The sequence below is a fragment of the Schistocerca gregaria genome, chromosome X, assembly GCF_023897955.1.
Source record: "Schistocerca gregaria isolate iqSchGreg1 chromosome X, iqSchGreg1.2, whole genome shotgun sequence".
In the NCBI taxonomy this organism is placed as follows: domain Eukaryota; kingdom Metazoa; phylum Arthropoda; class Insecta; order Orthoptera; family Acrididae; genus Schistocerca; species Schistocerca gregaria.
In genome coordinates this window covers 336,114,159-336,140,170 of record NC_064931.1, presented here as the reverse complement: position 1 = coordinate 336,140,170, position 26,012 = coordinate 336,114,159, and the positions used below count along the sequence as shown (strand labels likewise).

General features: G+C 36.7%; 1 protein-coding gene across 1 annotated transcript in view; it reads left to right on the top strand.

The window, feature by feature from the left end:
* The window catches only part of LOC126298058 (voltage-dependent calcium channel type A subunit alpha-1), an 860,595-nt gene that overhangs the window by 373,248 nt on the left and 461,335 nt on the right, over positions 1-26,012 (top strand). The gene's annotated exons all lie outside the window — the stretch shown is intronic.

Genomic DNA, 26,012 nt, shown 5'->3' with positions numbered 1-26,012 from the left:
CATAGAAGTCGTCTTTCAGAATTTTCCTGATGTTATTGATCACAGCCTTCTGCAGTACCCCAATGGAGTTAGTTCTTGAATCTTTCAATTACATTGTTCATTTAGGAAGGAAAAAATAGCCCGGGGATGATTAATACAGTGAAAGAAGTGAATGGCACTGTGTTGAGACTTGTCATTCAGTAAGGAATTGGTGATTTATTGCTGTGAAATGAACAGGGTCATTGTTGTGCACCTTGAAAAACATAATGAAAGATGAAGAGATGCAGCTGAACTGGTAATATTTGAACAATACTTTCCTATACAGTTCCTTATTTAGTATTTTATCTGGAGGCATGGATTCTTTGTGAGTGACTCTATTATTTTCAAAGAATATTGCCAAACGGTATCTTTTCACTTGATTTTTCAAAACATGGTTCTCTCAGTCTGAAGGGTGTTTCAGAAACCTATCTGGAACTTTGACTTTTTCCTTGAGAAATATCTGGAAACTGGTGCAAGTCTCATGACAAGTAATTATCTTCTTTCTTCATTAGGTCCATTTAAAGAGCATATTTGAAATTGTTATCTTGGTCTGAAAGCTTCATATTCTTCTTCTCTTTCCAAAATCTGTTGATGAATTCACTGTGTTGCTTCTTGCATTCCTCTGTTCAATGTTTTCCAGTGTTTTCTTAGCTTTCTCTCTGAATGTGTGATTTGCAACTAAGATTCAAAAGACTTTGCACTCTGTGATTGTATCTTCTGTAGCATTCATTTCTCTTAAGTCTTGCTTAACTTTCTCTAACAAAGGAATTTTTACCTTTCTTGAATTTACTATAGTAGGTAGTTTTTTTGCTAACTTATTGTTGTCCATTCTGTAGATGTGACCATAGAAATTTAAGTGCCTTCTACATATTGCATCAGATTCTTAAGTTTTTACATAACAATTCAAGTGTTTTTTACCGACTGCATCAGTGAACATGTATAGTGCTGTGTATACGTTCATAGTTTTTCTTTTAATCCATATGCCATTTATATTAGTGAGACCATAAATTTTTCCTCAGAATTTTTCACTCTTTCTTTGTAATTACATCACTTTTAATGGCCTTCAAGAGATGTAGTTTCTGATGAATATAGTGCTTCAAGCAAGAAAACTGTCTTGTAAGTTTTGCATTATGGGGTATTACTTGTTTATTTTAGTGATTCCACATTATCCTGTATGATTTCTGGAATTTGGTGGCTCTTCCTCTAAATTTACTTTACTGTCTAGTCCAGTCGGTACTATGATTTCTCCAAGGTATTTACAGGAAGACATATCTGAAACTGTCCCGTATCGCATTTGCAGTGGGGATTTTCTGATATTTGTATGTAAATTTTCGTTCAAAGTGAAGGTAGCTATATCGTCAGCATAAGCCAGGGGCTTCACTTTGATTCTCTATCCTGAGGTCCTTATGTTTATACCCTCCATTTCTTTCCTCCATTCTCTTATAACTTTATCTAACACAATTTTAAACATAAGTGGGTAGAGGCCATCTCCTAGATTAACTGCTGTTTGTACTTCAGGAGGATCAGACATTTCACCCTGAAACTTCACTTGAGATTTCGTATCTGTGAGAGTATGGCAAATTAGTTCTTTAGTATTTGTGTTTACCCTGAGCTCTTCTAAAGTGTCTCTAATTGTTTGTCTGCCAACAGAGTCATGCTCTTTCATGACATCCACGAAGGTGACATATGTGCTGATACTCTGACATATCCTTAATATTGTCCTCGAACACCAAATCCGCTCAGCACATAATTTTGTCTGTAGTTTCCTACTAATTTGACAAAAATACAATGCTGTTGGTTTACACACAGCTAAGTCCTCATGGAATGTCTTGTAGAAATTTTGAGTGTTTTTTTTTCAGAAGTCCTGGTCTATTTCTATGAACCTGCTTTTGTCTTAGGCATATTTTTGTAGTGAAAATGTTTTGGAAGTTGATTTTAATATCTTATGGAGGGATCCCCATCTTTGAGCTGTTTTATGTCCATTCTGGAGATTCTATCCATTGATTCACTCATGTATGACATCATGCAAGTCATGTTCCACCATTTGTGTTCATGTTTCCTGGGTGGCTATCCTGATTTCATGGCTGATGTTTGTAATTTCTTGTGGAAGTCTGACCACTCACTGGAGTCCTGTTCATGCATGTCATAAATGAAACCTTCAGCAGTTTACTTCAGGCAATCCATATCAACTCTTGTAAATTGGTTCCCATTAGGTATGGATCTGTTTGGCTGTAACAATAATTTTGATTTGTGTTAGGTAGTGATATGAATCAATCACTCCTTTCCATACTCTAATATTTTGAATCTCCTCCATATTCTTTGTAGAAAAAGCCACTTTATCTATCCGCAGTTCCCCTAATAATGTGTTAGGTGACCTCCAGATTTTCTTATTGTGAAGAGGTCTTGTAAACTTTGTAGACATAAGACTCAGCACAAGTGATATACAGAACATTATTAGACATTTTTCATTCTTATTTGTCTGCCAATGCTCTGGATGAAATCCTACTACTGATCTGTATTTCTTCTCCATGACAACCTGTGCGTTAAACTCCCCTAATGCGATTATCACATAATGTTGCTTGTAGTTTCTTCTAGTGTTTCCCAAAAGTCTTCTACTTTTTGCAGAGCATTTGTGAAGGCATATGCTTTGTTGCTTGATTTCACTGTAAGAACTGAGATTCTTTCATTTGTGGATGTAAAGTCATTCACTGAGTCTAATATCATTTTCCTTGCTGTAAAGGCAGACCCAAGTATTGATAACATGTCTTTGATTTTTATGGCTGGATTATCTTTAAACATCCTGAAGTTTTCTGAGTAAAATTGTTTTCATCTTGGAAACATGTTGCCTGAATTGCTAGGATTTGAATGGCAAATTTGCCTATAGTGTTAGTCAGCTGTTTAAGTTTGCTAGTTTTCAGCAGGCTGTTGATATTAATAGTACCTAAAAAGTTATTTTTCTTGGGGTGAAGAGATTTTGACAACTGGACATGCATCCAGATCCTATGGTAGTTGAGTGTATAGTGTTTGTTCCATAATGTCAATTTTACAGGCTGAAAGTATAAGAAGGGGTAATCCTTAGGATAAGATCACAAAATTACAGTTTGATCATTCAGATCGAGAGGTGCCTTTAGATGTTCTCAAACCCAGTTGTGCTGGAACCAGCCATGTAAAGCATTGCTTCTTCCCCTGCTTTGACAGTATAACAGTGATTATCTAGTTTAAAAAATTTCATCTGGCAGTCCTTGGTAACAAGTCATGGCAATACTCAAGTCACTCAAGCATTCAGTCCTGTGGCAGACATTGTGTGGTATATCTAGCAAGGTTTTCATTGCTTCAAGTTATCAGCTATCCATTGCATTTCCTTATCATTTATGTTTTCATGTACACTCAAAGCAATTGTCTGCCTTAGTGCTTACTCAGTGTATACCTTCGGGATCATTTCAATGTCTTTTTGCTATGGGAAAAAACAAATTTTCTGCAAAACACCAGGTTAAATTATTTGTAGACAATTGGTATGTAATGGTAGGTTAATAAGAAATTTTGTGCTAAAGATGCTGGTCCATTGAGATTGAAAGCTGTTAGGTAAGGAGAGCCTTGCTGAAGAATTACACCTATGAATAGTGTTCTGAAACACTGGGTACTCAGACTGAAAAACTGAGTGAGCATTGCAGTCAAAATCAACAGTTCTGAGGAAGAGGTTGAGACAGAGAAACATAGCAATGCATTTTGCTTGCATGAAAATGATAAACATCATCTAGGTCTCTAAAAGCTGGGCATGAACCACATTCCATGTGAATGTGTCATGCCTTTATTGGCCAGATTATTACAACAGTGAAGAAGAGGTGTAAGCAACACACTTGACTAAAAGAACAAAGGAAATCAGCTGTTTCTGAGCACTGTGTTGGATATAATTGTGAAGTAAAATACAATGATTCCAGTATTATGATGCAAATGCCAAATTTTTGGACTGTGTAATTAAAAAGTGTATCAGAACAGAGGTGTAGAAAAACCTGTAAACCAGGATGGAGGCTTCACAAGCGAGCATTAAAGTAAATAATGGGCACCAGGAGTCAAACTTGGCTATAAACAGAGGAGAAACACCAACAAAACTTCACAGTATGGTTGGAGTCAATGCAGAGGGTATGCATAACAATACACCTGACTACAGTTGAAGACAATGGCTGGGTAAATCGTAGAAATGTTGTTCATAAAAATGGAACCAAAAACTTGGCTGGACACTAATGCACAGCATTGTTTAGTCACATGAAGAAAGCTGACAAATAACATAAATTCAGTTGTGTTGGTAGATACTTTACTGAACATTTTGTTGATTATTGACAGATCTTACTTTGAAGTTCATATACAGCTGAATGTTCACATTTGATGGTCAAATTAGTAAAGGCTCTGAAAAATATGGAACGTGAGGGAGTTTGGTATACAAGTAATTACTGAATTTGGGCATTTTCTACAGACATTACTCCTTTCCTTGGAAGACAGTTCCAATATGTTCAGAGGAAATTTCACAAACTTGAAAATGAATCTATTGTATATAAACAGTTTCCACTGGTGGCCATAAACATTAAAAAGTGTACATCTTATCAGGCTATTTCCTGCCTTCATTTGTTTCTCCTGTTTAGTGTGATGTGTATAATGGCTGCTGAACCTGTGTCCAAAACTGACACAGAGATAGCTAGTTTGAATCAAAATAATTTAAGAAGTTGTCATTAATAATTGGAATGTTATGCTGAAAGTTGTGGGAAGTATGTTGGCACCAAATTTCACCCTCTTATTTCTTTCACTTTTATAAATGTATTTAATAATGCTAATCCAAAACAACATAGCATAGATGTATACACAATATAGTACACAGAATGCAGAAGGAAAGAAATGTGGGATGTAATGTCTTGTGAAGGACAAGGTCATTAGATTGTTTAAATGAATGCTACCCAACTGCAGCTGTCAGTTCTAATTTATTTGTTGCACTATTGTGCAATTTTGGCATTAGGCCATTTTCAAGTTTCCTCCTAACAAAAACTGACAAAAATTCAGTGCACCAAAAATCATTTGCAAAATTAAAAACTGTGACAAATCAGATCATAACATATGTTAAAATTTATGAGGACTTCCTGGACATTTGTAGAATATACATTTGTTCAGGAGCTGATGGCCAGACAGGGATTTGAACCATTGTCCAGACAATATGGCCTTTTGCTGATCTTCACCACAGTTTTCTGTGTCACTGCTGTACTATTTTACTTGGTTGCCTTTACTGGTGACTGTAATGGTTGTAGAATCATTAAAAAATGCCTGCACTCAGTAGTGGGGAAGTACCTTGTGTATAGATTGGTACATCTATAGATTCATTGCATGTGTTATGGAAAGACAGTCTTTGGAAGTAGTTCACAATGATTTCTCAGAAAACTTTCTTGAGCAACTAATTAAACAACCTACATATGGTGGAAATATTTCGTACCTTGTAACTACAAAGAAGCCTGGCCTTATTGACAGGGTCAGAATAGAGGCATGATGTCATCATAGCCACAATGATCACCAAAGTTGATGAAACAACCAAAAAGGCTAGGAGAGTTTTTATACTGGAAAGAATAGATAAGCAGTTGTTAGCATCCTTCTTTTTCAGTGAATGGACATCATTTAGTTCCAGTGTAATGGACACAAAGGACATATGGGCAAAGTTGAAACTGACTATTAACTCCGCGCTGGAGAAATATGTGCTGGCAAGGAACCCCTTGAGTGCAAAGTCACAAAAGTCCAATGTTATTTAAGGCATTCGATGCCCCATATATTGTCCACCATGCAATCACAATAATGGCTGCTAATGGCAACAGGATCAGGTTATGGGACTGGAGGTATCCAATGGTGAGCACAGCATGAGGCTACAGAGCATAGCTGAACTGCTTAGTCAACAAATAACTCACAACAGTGCTAGCTGCAATGATAAGCACATTGCTTTATATCTACAATAACATTTGTCAAAGTTGACATTTCATCAGAAAGGAACCCAAAGAATTTTGTAAAGTGAGAAAGAAGTGGCTGATGAAATATTAGCATTTTTGCAAGATGAGTCAGTGGAATTTGTGGTGGCGTATACTCTCAACTATGTGGAAAATGTGTATGATGAGTACAATGATGGCAATATGTGCTTAACAAGTGAAAGTGATGTTGAAACAAGTATCGAGCCATGCAGTTCATCAGCCTTGACAGACAGCCTTGACAGACAGTGAAATGTAGCTAAGGACAATCATTGGCCACAGAGCTAGTATAAATATAATTACATACATGGAAAATCGTCCACAGCATATATATATATCTCTGTACAGATTTCAAGCAACATAACCATGTAGTGCTTGCACTGCTGGTGTCTGCGTGTTTCAAGGATGCTCAATACAATTTACAGGATGTGCATGATACTGTCATGCTACGTTATGCACATGAAATTGTGCCTGATGTAGATTACATTGATTTCAAGGGAAGCAGTGAATGGTTACACAATTTTAAACAGTGCTACAGAATTGGGTGTAATATAATGAAATTTCAAACAAAGCATCAACTTGATGACACACAGCAAACTGTGGAATTGGCCCAAAAATTTGTAGATGAGATAAACAAACTTATCATATAATTCAGTAACAGATTTGTTTTCAACTCCAACCATTCAGGATTTGGAGAGGAAATGGATATGAAAGGAACCCTGGAAATTAAAGGTGCCAAGAGAGCCACATCAAGATCAACTAACATCAACACCTTAACCCATTGAAATACAATTATGCCGACTGTTAATCTGGATGGTAAATTAGCTGGATAGTTATTTAGTGTGCTGCAAGAAGTTGGAGGTGCTCTGCTCCCTACAATTCTTTCTTATGTGTGCAATCTTGCAAGGGCTGTTGGAAATTTATATGTCACAGCAAGCAAGAGTGGGAAAATGAGCATAAGGGAACTACAGCTTAAGTGTGAGCACTGCTTTTAACCAATAGCTTGTCAAAATAACTTACTTTTGCTTGATACCTGGTCTGCATATAAAATTGAACTCCTTTAGAGCAAACTGTCCATCCTGAAAAGTGTGTGACATTGCAATCCATATCACTTGGAGCCACTGGGCATCTCCAGCCTTTTGATGTTTGTTTTTTCTGTGCCTGTATAACATATTATCACACTATCTGCAACTATGCCTTAAAGGATAATCAGTTTCACAACAAGCTCCATGGCAGACTATTTCTCATGCCATCACATTCCATGAGTTATCATCACCCCGTTACACCAATATGATTCTGTATGCATTCTTTAAGAGTGTATACCTAGCTGAACGTCCTGCATGGTTTGTAACTCACATTGAGTTTGCCTTCGACCTCAATGATGTGAACCTTTGTATTCACTGTGGTGCACCATTTTTCATTCTGTGAAATGCATACATCCTGTAGAAGGTTGATCTCTGTATCTCTCAGATACTCATTTTCTGTTGCCCTCCTGATGCTCATGATGAGTCATTGGCAACTAATATGTTTTCTGTCATAATTTTTAACATAACACTGTTGAATGAGCCTTATTCAAGACTGAACTTGTGACCTCACACTCAAGAGGTTCCTTGTGGGCAACTGGATTAAGGGAGGAAAAGACCTACCATGGTTTAATAACAAAATTTGGAAAATGCTGAAAAAAGATTGTTGCAGTCTCAGTTCTAGAAAGAATGCAGAAATATCAATTGGAAAAGTTAACAGGAATTTGTGCATCTATAAAAAGATTGATGTTTGAACAATACCAGAACTTCCACTGTCATACATCAGTGAAAGTTCTTACGGTTTTTCCTAGAAAATTCTGGTCCTATGTAAAATCACTAAGAGGTTCAAAGGATTCTGTTCAGTTGTTCATAGACCAATCTAGTTTGACAAGACAGGAAAAGGAAAGCTGGAGTTGTAAATTTAGCATCTTAAAAAGTCATTCATGCAGGATTATCATACAGACATATCATCAGTAAAGAATGCTTTTCACCAGACACATTTCACTTTTATTTGTAAGTCATCATTTTGCTGTTATTTATAAAGCATCTTCTGTGGTTGTTCTAAAAGTGCACAATATACCTCTACAGTTTTATATGTTAATTTACAATTTACTTATGTTGTTTCTGCATTAACTCGTATATGAAGGACGTAGATATAGGCATATGTGGTGCTGAAAAGCAGCTAAAAGAGTTGAAAACAAATAAGTCATCTGGTCCAGATGGAATATCAGTTTGTTTTTATAGAGAGCACTCTTTGGCAATGGCCTCTATCTTAGCTTGCGTTTATCGTGAATCTTTTGCCCAAAGACTGGAAAAAAGCACAGAAGGGTAAAAGCAAAATTGCAGACCAATATTGTTAATGTCAATTTGCTGTAGAATTCTTGAGAATATTCTAAGATTACATATTTAAAAAAGTAACTAGTTAGAAAACATTGTTCTTGCACTACTCAGCTTGCATTTTCCCACACATTACCCTGAGAACCTTGGATGAAGGGCAACAGGCAGATTCCACATTTCCAAAAGTGTTTAACACAGTGCCACACTGCAGACTGTTAGCAAAGGTCTGAGCATGCAGAATATGTCCTCAGATATGAGTAGCGTGAACTCCTTTCAAGCAATAGGTCCCAGTGTATTGACGTGAATGACGAGTGTTCATCAGGGACAATGATATAGTCAGGAGTGGCTCAGGGAAGAGACAAGGGCGTTTTTAGGAGTGCCCCAGGAAAATGTTGTAGGACTGTTGTTGTCCTCTATATACATAAACAATCTAACGGATAGAGTGAGCAGCAATCTGTGACAGTTTGCTGATCACACCGTAGTGTATGGGAAAGCATTGTTGAGTGACAGTAGTAGGATACAGGATGACTTGGACAGAATTTCTATTTGGTTTGATGAATGGCAGCTTGCTTTTGCCCACAGAATTTTTCTGCATCTACCTTTTACTTATTGTGCATGGTCTCCTTCAAAATGATCTCCTCCACAATTGGTACACCATATCCAATGCTTTTTTAACTCCCAGAAGCTGGCTTCATATGCCTCTTGCGGGATCGCGTGAAGCACTGTCTACAAATTTTCTTTTATCACGGCAGTCATTGCAAATCTTCATTCTTCCAACAGGGTTTTCAACTTTGGAAATTAAAAAAGATCCACAGGGGCCAGGTTTTGAGAGTACAGAGGATGAGTCAGCACAGTGATTTCATTTTCATGCAATAGTCACGTACCAACAGGGATGACAGTGAGGGTGCATTATCGTGATGTAAGAGCCATGAATTGTCTTGCCACATTTCAGGCTGTTTCCTTCTCACATTTTCTCGCAGGTGTCACAACATGTCCCAATAGTTCCATTGATTAACAGTTTGTCCCTGTGGCATGAATTCATGATGAACTAATCATTCAGAGTCAAAGAAAACTGCCAGCATGGCTTTGACATTTCACCTGACCTGACAAGCTTACTTTGGTCTTGGAAACCTTTCCTGATCCATTGTGAAGATGAACCTTGGTCTCAGCATCATAACCATTGTCTTAAGGAACATCTCATTCTCACTTGTGGGATCCAAAAGCCCCTCACAGACTGTGAGGTAAAGGTGTTACTCATGAGCCGTGGGACTAACTTGGGGGCAACATGACGCATTCCAAGATGCTGTGTCAGGATTTCATGACATGATCCAGCTGAAATGTTCTTCTGTAATCTCTTGAACAGTGTTTTCAGTTGGTATGCACAATTTCAGTGATGTTCCTGACATAATTGTCGTCAGTAGACGTCGAAGGATGTCCTTGAATAAGGGTCATCTCTAACTCCCATCTGGCCATTTTTAAACCAAGTGAACTATTCATAACACCAATTTCAGCTTAAGAATTCATCACTGTAGGCTTCCTGCATCATTTGGTGTAATTCTGTAAAGGTTTTGTTGAGTTTCACACAAAATTTAATGCAGGTGTGTTCCTCCTCCAATTCTGCCATCTCAAAATTCGTAATCTGTGTGACACAACATTCTACTCAATACAACACTGAACAATAACTAACAGACATACAAGAATGAAAGTTCTGGCTGTTACACATTAAACACAGGAATGTGCAGGGATGCCAACTACATTTCACTCCAATGCATCATTGGCTCAAAATTACGAATGTTTCAGAATTTTCTGAATAGTCCTTGTATGAGTGGCCTGCTGCTTGACACAGTCATGTTGATTGACTGTCCAGGCATGACATTGCAAAGTGAGATATAATTGAATGAACATGATACGTGATTTATTGCTCGAATTCTAGGAAATTGTAGCTTATCTATAAAGGAGGTCATATACAGAACACTGTTGTAACCCACTCTTGAATACTGCTTGGTTGTTTTGGGTCCCCACCTGTCAAATTAAAGGAAGACATCAAATTAATGCAGGGGCATCTTGCTACGTTTGGTACTGGTAGGTTCAGTCGACATATGAGTTGTACAGAAATGCCCATGCCCATGAACTCAAATGGGAATCTCTGGAGGGAAGAAGACTGTTGAGAAAATTTAAAGAACCAGCACTTGTGACAGACTGCAAAACGATCCTACTGTCACCAACATACATCTCAGATAAGGTTCACAAAGACAGGATAAGAGAAATCAGACCTCATACGGAAACAGATAGGCAGTCATTTTTCCATCCCTCCATGTTTGAGTGGAACAGGAAAGGGAATGACTGGCAGTGGTATCAGAGGCACAAGATACCCTCTGGTGGCTTGCAAATTGTGTATGTAGATGTAAATTTCTATTGTCTGTAGATGGCCCAATGCATATACTTTGTACAGGCTATGCATCCGAAGTTACAAAGAGAATTTATCAATGTCATATATATATATATTGTCTATCAGACTGAATCACTTAAGAGTACTGAGAGAGTTACAATGCAGAATGCTTGTAGGAGCAATAAGTTCATGCAGTCCATTAAGCAAATTTCACAGGAGGTGTGTGTGCCCAGACCTGCTGTTAGTGATGTTACAGTCAAATGAAAAGGCCAAGGAAGTACTGTGATACACCTAATAAATTAAGTGATTGGACTGTTAAACTCTAAATTTTACTGTGTGAACTAACCATGAGCTGAACATCCCATCATGGAGTGCTCATTCCATGAAAAGTGAAGCACTATATTACTCCATCCAAAATATATCTCATAAAATGGCCATGACAGAAAGTTAGAGGAAGTCAAGCTAATACAGAGGCTTATTCTTTTTGCCCACCATTTATGATGGGAATGAAAGAGTGAGAAAATGATAGTGGTAATTGATGTGATCTCTGCCACATACCAAAATGTGGCCTGAGGAATATGAATATGGTTGTAGATACAGATTTATCATACAACTATTTTAGCAATGCAGATGAGTTCCATTGGAGTTCTTATAAAGTGGACTATGATAAAATGTTCTGTTACAAGATGACAGAACTCAGATTTAATGGGGGTGATGTGGCTTAGAAGTAACCAGTCAGAAAGATGTATGCGTAATATTACTCAGAGTGATGTTAGTGAAGGAGTTACGAGGAGTGACAGGTCACAGTTGTGCATGGCTAAAAACGTTTACCTGAGTCTGACAGGGCAATAGCAAAATTTGGTATAAATTGTGTGGTAGCATGTGATTCCTTTTCAGGATCTGAATACAGACCATAAACTTTAGTCTCTGGCAAAATAAGCACAGGTTACTACCAGATATATACATTTTAAATAATAGCATGTGTCCCACATTGTGTTAATAGTTTTCTATCAGACCTTTTTTATGAGCTTGACAGTGTTTGAGGTAAATTGTGATTTTCTTAAATCACCTATTCTAAGTCAAAGATAAAACTAGCTAAAATGTTTTCTGGAATGGACTGAATACCACAAGCTTACATTCAATAAACTTTTTAAAGGAACTAGAGATTCAATTTCAAGTAATTCCAACAAAAATTAAAAAAAAAACATAAAAGAAAATTATGTAGAATCATGGGTTAGGAATAACATTTTGAATATAACAAAACATTTTTTATTAAATCTACCTGTGCAGGAAGCTGCACACAGGAAGTATAACATTTCCCAGTCAATGTTCACCATGATTGGTCCTAGGAAAGGTTTCTTAAATTTCTAAATATCAGACAACACACTATGTTCTTTTGTTTGTTGTGTCTGTTTAGTAGTCAGAGGAGAACAATATTTGTCCTCTCCCCTGAGTGCATAAAATTGTTTCTTATGTTGAAATCTCACATCTGTTCTATGATCTGTATAAATGAGTGGAGCTCTCTTTATGATGCATGTTGTTGTAGTTTATGTGTTTATAAATACCAGCTCAAAATGGCTAAAATGAAATGTGAAGAAAAGAGATATCGTTGTGTCATCCATTCCCAAAATGAATTTAAGGTCCTTAATCCTTTTCAACCTAAGTGGTCTGTTGCAGTAGAGGTTGTGGTAACAGTCTTCTTCTGAAGTAGTGAGAGGAAAGCATTAAAAATATTGCTAGAGGTAACTCAAATGATAACACTAATTAAGTTTATCCAAGTGTATCTATTATGCCAGATAGTTTTGTAACAGAGGCTGAAGTAAGTCATTAACACATATAACACTATAACAGATATTCATTAACTTATATTCCACTAGTATCTGTAAAGACAGTATATGATACAGCTTCTTATATTCATGTGCGGTAAGGAGCTATACAACTTTGTTGGCATGAGACTTTGTGATTCTGGCAGTATTGAGTACAAATATCATGATGATGCATGTTATGTGGGATCTATCACATTTTGAGCATTCATTTTCTTAAATCTGTGTTATAAATTTTTTGCATGCGTTTTTTTTGTAATGTAATGTGTATGTTAGTCTATAACCTTTGCATGATGATCCTTATATGTTAATTTTCAGTTAAATGTAAAGCATGTGACTACAAATGCACTTTATCCAACTTCATTGTTTAAGATATATAAATTATGTGCCAGTCCTGTTGCTATATTTCGTTCTTCTCGTTCTTCTCATATGATTAAACATGATCTTAAAGTGATCATCTTGAATGAAAATTTAATTTCTTTTTCATGGGTAATACAGGTAAAATCTCCTGATACAGGTGCTGATACTTAATGACATCTCCAGGTATTATTTTAAAAACATAATGGTCTTGTGTTACAGGAATGAAAGTGAGATATAAATGTCACATTAAATTTTTGCAAGCAATTTACAATAAGGGGCCCTCATCTGAGTATTAAGCATTCTCTTGTGAAGCCTCTAACAATGAAAGAAATTACTGTCCTATGTTGTTTAGTGAAGCTTTCCCTCTTGACACAGTCTTAAGTTTCGATCAGATCCACATGAAGTTTGCCAAACAAAAGCAATTATACTTTTAAAAAAAAAATCAATATATGTTTCAGTGTCAAATCTCATTTGCTTATGTTAACAGTGGTTTCTAAATCTTCAATTTATCCACAGTATGTCTTATCACTTTTTACTGTCAAAGACGGAAATTTCTAATCTTTGATGTCATTCATCCATTAACCTTTGAAATACAGCTAAATTATTGTTCTTATACAAATTTCTTTTAACATTTAGAAATTTTATTTTGGGTTATTGGAACGATGTAATCCATGTATTATTGGAACTTTGTGATGGGTTATCAGAGTGATGTAATCCATATATTATTGGAACATGAACTGTTTGCAATAAAATATTACAAACTGATAGCCAGTATTACTGGTCAGCATTAACATGCAATCTCTGTGAATGGCTTATCACATCATCTGAAGTTAATATGGTGGCCACATTGTTGCCTGCAATGTAGTAGATGCAATTTTAAAAGAAGGCCTGTTTACTGGGAAATGTTTTCTTAACATTGTCTGTGATGTGAAAAATGTATGCAGATTAAAATATACTTACATACTTTGGACCATAAGAGGCATGTGATATGTAATATGAACATTATTTGAATATGTTATTTTATTATATTGTAATACTATGCAGGTTCTCATTTCATTTTAATTGAACTGTACATCACAACATATTTTGAACTATTATTAATTATCTCTGTGAATGGAAAAAGGTTTATTTTGATGGCAGTTGCATAGTTATCATAATTATTTTGAAATATGCAATGAAGTGATACCTGTCTTGGTTAAAAAAATTCAGACACTTGTAAAAGATCTTTTTTTGTTCATTTTTTAAATTCTTTGATGTAGTTTGAAGTTTTTGTTGATACTAACTAGATCCTGAAAAACATATTTACTTTCTTCCTTCATTTTTGTGTGGAAGCAGTGTAACTAGACCAGCAGAAGAAATATTTGTGAAATCACAGGAGTAACAGTAAGATATCTGAATTATGCGTTACTGAAGAACAAGGAGTTATTAAAATAAGATTTCTTCACTATATACCTCTTTCTTTCTGAAATAAAAATACTTTTTCATTGTTTAATGCCACAGATGGGATTTCTATAGTAACATATTAACTATGGTCTGTTTAGTCGTACTCTATGCAAATTTTGCTCTGACCATGAATACAAACTTCAAAGCAAACATATACCTCATTGCAAAGAATTACTCCTTAGATTCAATTACTGTCATTGGAGCTGTTTTCCAGTTTCCATTCTTTATTAATGGAACTATTTGGGGCATTGACAGCGAGTTGCTGAATATAGGCCAATATGGCTCTCAGTAATTAATGTCAAGCAAAACTCAGAAACAATTAGGAAGGGATAAAAAGATTGCAGAGAAGATGGACAAAGTGGAAGGAAATAATAATGGATGCTAATACTGGAGAAAACTGCAACAGATTGTAGAAAATGGTTGTTCTGCTTAACAAGAAGTGCACAAAAAGTTCAGCAAAAGTCTGTAACAAGATTTAAATATGTGTCACATAAAAAGTTAATAAACCCTTTGTGAAACCATAAAAGTCCAGAAAACATAACTGTCCATCATTGGAGGTCAAACTGGTAGTCTTAATGATCAAACCTGTAAGACCTTAATTAGTGAATCATATTATTAGTTACAGCAACTGGTCCACAGGTGTATCTATTGCCACACTTTGTAAAGTTCATGGGAAAGATTTATTTCAGTTGTGCACAGAGCTCCCAACCACAATGGCAACAATAAAGCATCCCCTGTTAGTCAAGTTTAGCTAAGAAGAGATAAGTACAGTTTCACAGAATCATAAATGCTGGCTCGATCACACTGTTCAGAAAGAATTTAGTAGATGGACAAAGGGAAGAAGTGTTTCATGAACTTTTCTTGGCAGTTAGGATATTTCATCATCCAACAAATCTGTATTGCCTGAAAATTGTATTTCCTTTGGTCATTTCACAGATTACAGGAAAGTTAAGATACTGGCCACAGCCTCAAGATATTGGGATTCAGTGGCCAAGGTAGCTGTGGAAATACAGTTAACAAACAACCTGCTCAACTGAGATGACAGTTTTCAACTAGACAAATAGTGCAAACCATTCATTTCACTTCTTGAGGGTATTTTTGTTCTGTCATTGCAACTACAAAAATGAACTTTTTTTCCCCCGCCAGACATGTTTCAATTTATTATGGTAAAGATCATCAGTGGTGGTGATTCTCACTTAATTTCTCAATTACATTGGGAAATCAAGCGAAAATCACCACCACTGATGATGCTTTACCGTAATGAAGCAAAATCAGTGGAAAAAATCACACATTTTTGTAGTTGCAACAACAGGTCAAAAATACCCTCAAGAATTGTAAAGCAACTATGGTCACTATGGCCACACAAATGAAGCATTCATTTCACATCTACACTCTCAGAGGAATTACTGTCCCAAGCCTAGCATTCGAACGTATGCCATCCATTTTAATAATCAATCTCGTAATTCATAAACATTGTGGACTTGCTGACTCTGCATTTGCTTCAACTCACTCTTTGACACATAAAGTTTTATCTATGACTGATACTCTTGTTGCTGACAGTGTTGTCTTTGACACATACACATTTACTCCACAGTATTGTTTCAAGTGGTTTAAATTCTGCCAATGACTCAACTTCAAGGTGGCTGTAAGGTTGTCAGCCAAAATATTGAAAGAAGCATTTAATACTATCCTGGGTGCACATGCAAAAGATTTTAGAATAAAATGGGAAGAAGATTACTGGGTGCACACAGTAGATCATAAATTTATTTATTTTCTGAATATATTTATAGAATAATATGAATGTTGTTCACTTTACAACAGATCAGTGACAGTTACAGTGGAAGCCAAGAGGGAAGATGGAGAAAACCTGTGATTAATGTAACTTGTGCCATGACATATAGCTTCATTAGGATTCTAACAGTAGCTAAGATCTCCAGTCTGGCACCAAGCAGTCATCTGATGGTGCTCAAGCCCAAATCTAGAGTTGGTTGGTGAGGAAGGTCAGATGTGAGTAATGGTCAAAATGCTAATTCTGTACCTCAAATAAATAGTTTGAGGCACTGCCTCCTGCTGATAATGAGACAGAACCTGCTTCTTGTATGTAGTGGTCTGACTTCTGTCATGGCAGAGCACCCACCCAGAGAAGAGAAACAACCACCTGTCTGTCATGGGCCACTTGAATGTTATATGTGTGATGGTGCGTTTGAGGGAAATAGCATCATGAGAGGGAAACAAATGGAATGTGCACTTGGTGTGTACTTCAGGGTGAATGGTCTGCTAGGCAGAAGTGACCATCCTGGGAGAAACTGAGAGCACAGGTTGCATTCAGCTGCAGATTGTCGCCCACATTAGCACCAGCAACATCTGTCTCCTGGGTTCTGAGACCACTCTGATGAAACTTCTTGCAGTAATTCTATTGCTACCGATCCAACAGAGCGCAAGTGCATGACCTGTTAAATGCCTCGTCTGCACAGGTTTTTATCAAACCATTGAATTATGCCCTTACATAAGCAAATAACAATCATTCATGTGAGCTAAGAGATCAGTCAAAGAAATACTGATATTTAAGACATAGGTAAATTAAGTAACGAAATAGGGAATTACGGCAGTGGTCCCTCGGAGTATTAATGTATGTTTAGCACATGGTTGAACTATACTGTTGCATTATTCATAGAAAACTGCTTTGGTGTGAATGATGATCCTATACATACTGCACGCAATGGTACATTTGGAATCTGAAATAGTTCCCACAGAGCAGCTGCAGGCAAATAAACAATTCATTATACAGCAGTCACTGTAAGTTGCCCTATGTTCAGAGTTTGAATTTCAAACTCTCACTAGCCCACCTTTCATACATGACTCCCACCAGAAAAAGGTCACAGTCTTTCCCTTGCATCCTCTGTACTTAGTTTGTCATGTGACACACTACTCTAGTTAAATTAATATCCATATACCTGATCATCATTTGTTTACAACAATTTTTCATCATCACTCAAATTATTGTTATCACATAGTACTGTATTTTCTTCTCAAAATTCGGCTTAAATGCACATTCATATGTCCAGATTCAGATGTAAAGTTTCTTGAGTACCATTACTGTATTATCTCATGTTTGGTTCTTTGTTATGGCATAATAACCATACATGTTAGAAGATGAAAATGTGTGAAACTAGCCAATAGTGTGGAATTAAACACTTTGTTTCAAATAAATTGACTGCCTCAGCAGAAAAGATTAATAAAAGTCAAATTTCTTTTCACACCGACAAAAATAACTTCATTGTTCTACTAGGCGATTAACGCTTGACTGTCAGAAAGGTGGAAACAAAATAAAAACTGAATCTAATAACATATTTTAGCTCTCCGTTATTATGCGAGTGTATTTTAATTCACTTGATAGCTCCCAGCCACAGAAATCCATTTTGTTTTCATTTGACGTGAGAGCAACAAACGAAGAGGAAAAAGCAAAATCACTAAACGTAAACACGAGTCATGTGGAGGCTACCAGCTCCTCACTATAACTCAGACTGCTCTGTGCATCTGGTCCAGATCTACGATATTTCTGAACCAGGGCAATATTAGGTAGTGGTGCTCCCCCCTCCCTTGAGCATTTAAGGTAGGCACCAAAAATTTAAAAAATTGATTTTTCAAAAATATCTTAATTTTGTAGCGCACGTCTTTCTGAAGAGTCTGATACATAAATCATATATGTTCAAGGGAACGTAAGACATGTAATTTGGTCTTAAGTGTGGTGAAGTGCAGTGTGACGCCTCTTCACACAGCATTCTTCCATCGCATGTCTCTGTACTTCGCTCTGTGGAATTCAAATGTGTAATATTTTGTAGTGGGTGCCATCAAACTATATTCAGGACAGTGGGAATTAAAATGTCCTGTGGTGTCTCTCCTACTCCCAATCAGTCGGTTTGACATCCTGCCCCTCTTTTAAAAAATCTTGCAATTAATTCAGAAAAGTTGCAGTCATTACTGCCTATTAGTTAATAACTTGCTGTTTTGTGTGACATAAAATTAAATATAGGATACATAAAACCAGGAAAGACAAGAGACAAGCAAGATAATAGACATTTCTTCAATCCTTAAGTCCTAGTTTTTTTTCCTCTCAAATCTTGCCACAGCTTTATATGATGTAGTTTCCTTTCTGGGAAAGAATCTATTACTTCATCAAAGTTCATCACCATTTTGCTACATGAAAAATGAAATTTCGTTGTCTAATACTAGAAAATCTATTAATACAAATAGTACCCAAGACTGGTGTGGTTTTTCGATCTGATTATGTCTATTTTGTCACTGTCTGCTAGATAAACTGAAATAGGCCTGCCTAATATTGCTGCAATTGTTACACATACCAAATAAACGAGACTGTTTTGGCACAAATGGTCATATTTATAACAGGACAGAATATAATTCACGAAGTACCAATATCGAATGCAAAAATCTTTATGTTAGGAAACAGTTTCACATTTAATTCATGTACACCAGTTTCTCAAGCATGACATTGAAAAGTAATATTACAAAATTTTTATATAAGCTTGGAATTGACTTATTCTTCTATAATTTGTGTGGTGTCCTTGTTTCTTCTCCTTCCTCGTTCTGACGAACAATGTTGTCATCAACAATTCTATAGCTATTCCTGCCACTGTCAGAATTTGTTTGCCGTTTAACTTCACTACCCCTGCCAGCATCACCGGTTTAGTTGTCCCGCCATTATTCTCCGGTTAGGAGTTATTATGTGCTCATACAACGCATTTTCCATGCTACTCCCAGAATAGAACTTCAGCTGCTGCTAGCTGGGGACTGTATAACTGGCTCTTAGTAGTGTAGTGGTCTGGCCAAAAATTTTCTGTCAAAATTTCATTTTCTTGGATACACGTAGAAGACAATATGTAATACTTGTTTGTTGCCTGTTATTCCTGTTAGTCGTTTATTTCCATTCTGGCAGTCTGAATCAATGGAATTTGCTAGTAATTATAACAATGCTGATCATTTGCAAACCCAGTAAACCACATAAACAGCGATTGTCATTCGCCCTTTCAGCTTTATTTGCTCAGCTTGTATAGATACATCCCCTTTTGTCTGCAGGAAAGTTTATTTCTAGATGCGATGGGGATTCGCCTGTCAGGGACATCAAGTACACTATGCAAAATCAACTTACGATTGATTCAGAAATCAACTTAGAATGTAAACAAAAATATCCAAAAACCAACAGGGACGCGTTCAAAATCATATGAGTAATCGATAGCCCTGGATGCTAGGCGCTTTGTGAAACAAGGCCACCTGCGGCAGATAGCGTGGTTTGCCTCCGCCCCCTAGTTCCAGGCCTGTTGTGCATATGTGAATCTGACAGCTTAGGTGTTTTGACCTTCTGATGACTTTACTAGATGATAAATGACAGTATCATCTGCAAACAACCTAAGATGGCTGCTCAGATTATCTCCTAAATCAATTATATAGGTAAGGAACAGCAGAGGGTCTATAACACTACCTTGGGGAACATCAGAAATCACTTCTGTTTTATTCAATGACTGTCTGTGAGTTACTACAAACTGTGACCTCTCAGACAGGAAATCATGAATCTACTCACATAACTGAAATGAGGTTCCATAAGTGCGCAATTTGACTGCAAGCTGCTTGTGTGGTTCAGTGTCAAAAGTCTTCTGGAAATCTAGAAACATGGATTCAATTTGAAACCCATTCCCAATAGCAGTCAACACTTTGTGTGAGTAAAGAGCTAGTTGTGTTTCACAATAGCGATGTTTTCTAATTCAGTGTTTACTGTGTGTCAATAGATGGATCTCTTTGAGGTAATTCATAATGTTTGAACACAATATATGTTCCAAAATCCTGCTGCATATCGACGTTAATGATATGGGCCAGTAATTTAGTGGATTACTCCTACTACCTTTCTTGAATATTGGCGTGACCTGTGCAACTTTCCTGTCTTTGGGTACAGATCTTTCATCTAGCGAACATTTGTATATGATTGTGAAGTATGGAGCTATTAGCATACTCTGAAAGGAAGCTAACTGGTATACAGTGTGAACCATTGCTTCACTGCTCTGAGGATATCTTCTTCTAAGTTGCTCATGGTGGTGACTGTTCTTGATTTGAATTCTGGAATATTTAGTTCATCTTCTTTGGTGAAGGAAGGTTGTGTTCAGTAGCTCTACTTTAGCAGCACTGTCATGCATAGTATTTCCATTGCAGTCAAGCAGAGAAGGAATTGATTGTGTCTTGCCGCTAGCAGACTTTACATATGACCAGAATCTCCTTGGATTTTCTGCCAGGTTTAGAGACAAAAGTTTCACTATGGAAACTATTATAAGCATCTCACACTGAAGTCCATGCTGCTGATGTTCTCTTCTCTAGAGGATTTGTGGTGTTTAATTGTTACGATACAATTTCCAGTAAAGGTTGAGATTGTTCATGTTGCAACAAACAAATCTCTCTGTTACTGCTGTAGGTAATCTACTAACTAATATTATGAGTAGTCTCATCTAATTGATAAGCCAAAAACTTCCATTGACCTAAATAGCCAGAGTTGATCGGGTCCTTTTGTTTGGAGCCAAATGGAGGGTCTCAACCAAAGGCTTCATCGACTCTGTGACAGTCTTGGCTGCAGATTTCTAGACCTGTATTATTGGGTGGGGATTTGCATGACTACACATGATAGGTCAGGGTGCACTACACAAAGGAGGCAGTTACTCTGGTAGCAGAGTACATGTGGAGAGCACATGAGGGTATTTTAGGCTTGACGGTCATTTGAGGTACTACAGTGAGCACTTGCCAGTTAAAAAAAGTACTGTCTCTACTGAGGTTGAAGTGAAGTGCAACAGTGAAGTTATCTGGTCACGTATAACAGGTGTAGGTGAAACCAAGTTAATTGTTGGATGTTTTTATCGGCCACCCGATTCTGCTGTGACAGTTTTAGAGCAGTTCAAAGAAAGTCTACGGCCCGTAGCCTGTACATACCCAGATCATGCAATACTAGTTGGAGGCGACTTTAACCTACCAAGTATAGACTGTGATGTCTATGGATTCACAGTGGGGGTTCAGACAGATAGTAGTGCAAAATACTCTTGAACACACTTCCTGGAAACCTTCTTGAGCAGATAGCTCAGCACCCCATCTGTAATGAAAACATCTCAACCTTGTGTCTCTAGATATACCAGATCTTATCAACAATGTCAGTACAGGAAAGGGGATTAGCAATCGTGATGTCATTATAGCAACTATGGTTACAAAAGTTAATAAATCAGTCAAGAAGGCTAAGAAGTGTTTCTGCTAGATAGGTCAGATAAGCAGTTACTGGCATCTCACTGAGAGAGTGAAGTGATGGCACTTAGTTCCAGTAACATGGACACAGAGGGATTATGGGCAAAGTTCCAGCAGATTGTAAATCATGGTCTGGAGAGTTAAATGCCTAGTAAGTGGATAAAGGATGGAAAAGACCCACCATTGTTTACAAATGAAATTCAGAAGATGCTGAGGAAGCAGAGGCTGTTACACTTCTGGTTCACAAGAGAATGCAAAATTACAACAAGCAAAGTTTAGTAAAGATACGTACATCTGTGAAAATTTGTATGCTCGAAACATACAACTACCACCATCATACCTTAGCAAAAAATCTGGCAGAGAACGTGAGAAAATTCTTGTCCTATGTGAAATATCTAAGTGGGTCCATGGCTCCCATTCAGTCCCTTGTTGACCAGCCTGGGTGGCAATTGAAGAAAGCAAAATGAAAACCAAAGTTTTAAATTTCACATTTAAGAAGTCATTCATGCAGGAGAATTATACAAACATACCGTAATTTGACCACTGGACAGACTCCTGTATGGGTGACATAGTAATAAGCATCCCTGGCATAGAGAAACAGCTGAAAGATTTGAAAGAAAATAAGTTACCAAGTCTGGTTGGAATCCAGTTTGGTTTTACAGAGGGTACTCTATGGCGCTGGCCCCTTACTTAGCTTGCATTTGTCGCAAAGCTTTCACCCCATACAAAGTCCCAATTAACTGAAAAATAAGTGCAGGTGATTCCTGTACATAAGAAAGGCAAAAGAATGGACCTGTGGAATTACAGACCAATATCTCTAACTTTGGTGTGCTGGAGAATCCTTCAACATATTCTCAGTTCGAATATAGTAAATTTTCTTGAGACCAAGATTTTGAATTGAATTGAATTTTATTTGATCCTGTAAGATTACATTGTGTACAGTAAATGTACATGTAATATAGGACATGTCAAAGTGTTAACATTCCTTATCACTTATTTTTCTACACCTTTAGCTTACATTTTTACATTACTAATAATGAGTAACAATATATACAAATTTAATGGCATAAGTATTCTGCAACACTAAAAACTCTTTTACAATGAGATAGTCTTTAAGAGTCTTTGGAAAGTCATTGTGAAGTACACTATCTTTCAGGGTTTTGGGCAGACTTCTTAGTAGTCTGATACCAAAGTACTGGGGTCCTTTTTCTAACATTGCCAGTCGGTGGGGTATGCTCCGTACTTCATTCTTCTTTCTTGTATTGTGGGTGTGTACACTAGCATTTGTAATCCAGTCCTCACTACCTTTTGTGATGTACATTATTGATTTGTATATATACAATGATGAAAAAGTTAAGATATTTAAATTCTTGAAACAGTTTCTGCATGTTTCAGAGGTCTTTCTTCTTAAAATGGTCCTAATTGCTCTTTTTTGTAATGTGAACACTCGTTTTGTCTCTTGTTTGTTTGAGTTTCCCCACACAGTCACTCCATACTGTAAGTACGGTTTGAAAAGTCCATGATACACTGTACACAGAAGGTTCTTGTCTGAATACTGTGATAGCTGCATCATTAAGAATATGACAGAGCTCAGTTTCTTACAGACATTATTAATATGTTTTTTTCCATTTCTGTTCATTATCCACAAGAATACCTAAGAATCTAGCAGATTCTACTTCTTCCAGCCTTGTTCCATCAACCTCTAAATCCATGTCTACAGCCTTTTCCTTGTTTTTAAACACTGCATACATAGTCTTTTTTAGATTTATAACCAGTTCATTTTCCAACAGCCATTGAGCTGTGACATTTGCAGATATGTATGCTCTTCTCTCAAGCTGTTCCATATTTTGGTCGCTATTTAGTATTGTCATGTCATCAGCTTACAATATTTTCTTTTCTTCCTCCTCAACACCTATATCATTAACAAATACATTAAATAACAATGGCCCCATTTCCGAACCCTGCGGCACTCCATATTTGATGGACTTGGTTTCTGATTAGTACGAGTTTCCTAATGATATATACTGCTTGCGGTTGCACAAGTATGATTTTATCCTTTCACATGGTTGCCCCCGAATGCCATAGTTGCTTAATTTTTGTATCAGCATTTCATGGTCAATGGTGTCAAATGCCTTTGAAAGATCCAGAAACATTGCAGAGACAACCTTTTTCTCATCCAAGGACTGTAAAATGTATTCTGTTAGACTGACAATTGCTGATTCTGTAGATTTACCCTTTCTGAAACCATGTTGTGAGGGCATGAGAATGCTATGTTTGTCCAAATAGTTAACTAATCTGGTATACATAAGCATTTCTAGGATTTTTGAGAAACCTGATATCAGTGAAGCTGGTCTGTAGTTGTTGGGATCATCCCTACACCCTTTCTTGTACACTGGCACTACCTTCGTTATCTTCAGTTTTTATGGAAAAATTGCATCTCTGAAACAACAGTTTGCTATGTTCTTCAGTGGTGTTATTATCTCCTCACATACCAGCTTTATTACACGATTTGATATTTCATCATCACCAGCTGATTTCTTGGACTTCAGTTTCTGTATAGTTTTCCATAATTCATCTTCTGTAACTGGTCTTAAGAACATAGTACTGCATGATCTTTTTGGTACCCTAATATCCTTCTGTTTTTGACTACTTCTTTCCAATTGTAGGTTTTCTACTACACTGATATAGTTATTATTCAGTATGTTTGCTATTTCCATACCATCTGTGACCACTGTGTTGTCTGTTTTAATTGACCTAATACCTTCTTCTTTGTTTGACCCATCTTTTTCCTTTCTTTCAGCATTGATTGTATTCCAAGGTGCCTTTGTCTTGTTTTTTGAGTTCGCTATAGTGGTGTCAATTGCTCTTGCTTTCGCTTCTCTTACTGTTTTTCTATACTTCTTTTTTAACATTTTATAGTTTTCAGCTTCGCCCATCCATCTCACGTCTTGAAGCTTCCTTCGCTGTTCTAGTATTTCACTGGTAATCCACTATGTTTGATCTTGCTGCCTTTCTTGTCTCTTTACTTTGGGAAATGCTACATTAAAATGGTACTTAATTGTTGAAATAAATGCATCATATTTTTCATTTACACTCTGGGCCTGTAGGGATTCACTCCAGGTTTCCTTACTTAACATTGTTCTAAAGATGTTGATATTTTGTTCACTGATGATCCTAATTGTTTGTTTTGGTTCTGATACTGAGTCATTACTTCTGCAAAAGTTGATTAGTTATGCATGATGATCAGATATTTCTGTCTGAACTACATGTGACTCATAGTTACACATATTAGTAATTATGTTGTCAATAATTGTCTCACTTTGTGAAGTCACTCTTGTTGGTGCACTTATTGTCACTTTCATGTTATGCTGTATTAACAATTCTTCAAAATCCTGTCTTATTTTTGTGTGTTTTTCCATGACAATGTTGAAGTCTCCGCATATAATAAGATTCCTCTTCATGTTCATTCTCAATAAGCTAGCAATTTTTTTTTAGAAAGATGCTAATATTGCCACATGGTGACCTGTACACACAGAACACTCTGAAATCCTCTGCCACTAGACCAGTAACTTCAAAGTCTTTTTCTCTAGCTATGGGAAATGTAGCAGCTTCACTGTTTACATTCTTTGATAGAGTACCTGTTTTAATATATATACAAACGCCACCACCCTTATATTTAGATCTGCAGAAGTAACTAGCTAGTTAGTAGTCCTTTATTGACACATTATGTATTTTACTTTCAGTTAGTCCATGTTCACTTATGCATAATATGTCTGGTCTTACTCCACTCAGGAGTACTTCTGTTTCTAATTTTTTGTTACCAAAGTATTGAATATTTTGATGAAGTACTTTTATGTGATTTTTCTTTTGTTGGTTTACATGTTGTGAGCTGCATCCTGGGGCAAATTCTTTAGTATCATCTTTTTTTGTATGGTGCTTATATTTTTCTTTTCCAGTTGGAGTGTATGATTTTTCACCCCCTTCAGGCCATATAAGTTTCCCTTGCATCTAATTATTTTGCAGACATCTGCAAACATTCTGCTGAACGTTACAGACCCCACTCTATTTAAATGCAAGCCATCCTTTGCTAGTGAGTTTTCACATAGGAATTTGTTTGGGTCTATAAAAATTGCCCCAAGACGATCACATTGCTCTTTAAGAGCACAGTTTATTTTATCGATATATTTTTCTCTCACCGACCTACTGTTTATGATTCTGCTAAGTATCAGACGAGATCCTGCATACATATTTCTTGCAGAACGGATCATGTTTCTTGTTTCGCTTGCCATTTCTTCCTCACTGCTGCTCCTTAACGAATTCCTTCCAACATGTATAAACACCC